The 1461-nt window shown below is 37.6% G+C and overlaps 1 long non-coding RNA gene across 1 annotated transcript; it reads left to right on the forward strand.

Moving 5' to 3' along the window:
• LOC106525355 (uncharacterized) lies at window positions 1-214 on the forward strand. Its single transcript, XR_001311106.1, has 2 exons — window positions 1-61; window positions 136-214. It is a non-coding gene; the product is annotated as an uncharacterized LOC106525355 (long non-coding RNA).
• Window positions 215-1461: the final 1247 nt, after the last annotated feature.

Here is a 1461-nt window from a genome sequence, read left to right on the forward strand (position 1 = left end):
ACATCTTTAATGTGATCCTAACTGAGTCTAACGTTCATTGGAACCCTGCTGTTTACACAAGGTTAGTGGCTGTTATCATATTGGTTCCATTTGTCCTGTCTAACTCAGCCACTAACATTTTGTTCCTGTGTTTAGAGATACCAACCCAGGAAGCAGTGACTCTCCAGATCCCTCCAAGAAACTTTGTCACCTCCAATAAATTCTTTAAACCTTCTTTTGTGTTCGGCAGTTTAACAGAGCTCAAAGTCAGAAACTCAACAGATTTAGTATACTTCCCTTTAAAAATGTACTCTTGAAACCAYCCAGAGCACTTTGTTGGGTGTTTTATTCAAAAGTATAAAGAGAGAAGCTCCAGGATAAGATCCTCAATATGATAGGAGCAACTACTGAGAAGATGAGGAAAGAGTCAGAGGACTGGTTGATGTGCAACTAACCAACCAGAACACAGAGGGAGCTGAACAGAACTCAGGACTGGTTGGAGCTGAATATTTTTAAAGACATTGAAAAGAATATTGATGAACATTAGAACATCAAAGAGGAGAGGATTCCCAAAATTAAGGAACATCTCAAGTGATGTTCCTCGTGACGAAGACCCCGAGGACAGACAGGATGCTTTGGTCAAAGGTATGAACAATTATTTATTAACCATCCTTTATTACATCTGAAACACACATACATCATGACTTTAAAGAAAATCAAAGAAAATTCATCTTTGTCAATCAAGTCTCATTTCTTTACATTCACATTTTCACAAACATTTCCTTTACATTTCAGATGYAATTTAAGCAACTTTAACTCACTGAATATTCACTGTTTTGTTTGTTTAATACATTTTATTTCTTACCCAAAGTCTATAAATGTACGGATCCTGTCAGGTGACATTGGATAAAAAGAAAATATGCATTTTTTTWAATTAATCCAGTGGCACCAGAGGGGCTCTGTATAAAACGATCAGACGGTAAAATAAAAACCTAAAAGCATAAAGATGAGAGAAACTGAGGATGGAAGTACATAAAACAAAAATTAACTTGCTTTTGTTTTTCTATCATTACAAGAGATATTTTCATGTTAACGTTCTGGAAAAGAAAACTGTTTGATTATGACATTAATAGCCGTGTTTCCATCAACGTTTTTTAATGTGCATTTTGAAGTATCGCATCAGAAAAGGTGAATGGCAACGGCATGATTCGAAAAAACTTCCTCTAATTCGCATAAAAGTTGATACGCTCACGTGAGGTGGTTTTTGGTTTTTTCGAAAAAGAGTTAATTCGCAAAAGGAGAGATTGAAACACATTTGTCGAATAAGTTCTGACGTAGCGAACATTTACCTCGATCAGCTGTTCTCGCTGTCTGAACGGTACCAGACCGACTGCAGCAGGACCCTCCTCCCGCTGTCGGCGTCCATCCATCCATTTTCTGTACACACTTCTTCCTTTTCAGGGTCACGTGGGTCACTGGTGC

Source organism: Austrofundulus limnaeus, unplaced genomic scaffold, assembly GCF_001266775.1.
Source record: "Austrofundulus limnaeus strain Quisiro unplaced genomic scaffold, Austrofundulus_limnaeus-1.0 Scaffold223, whole genome shotgun sequence".
Lineage (NCBI taxonomy): Eukaryota > Metazoa > Chordata > Actinopteri > Cyprinodontiformes > Rivulidae > Austrofundulus > Austrofundulus limnaeus.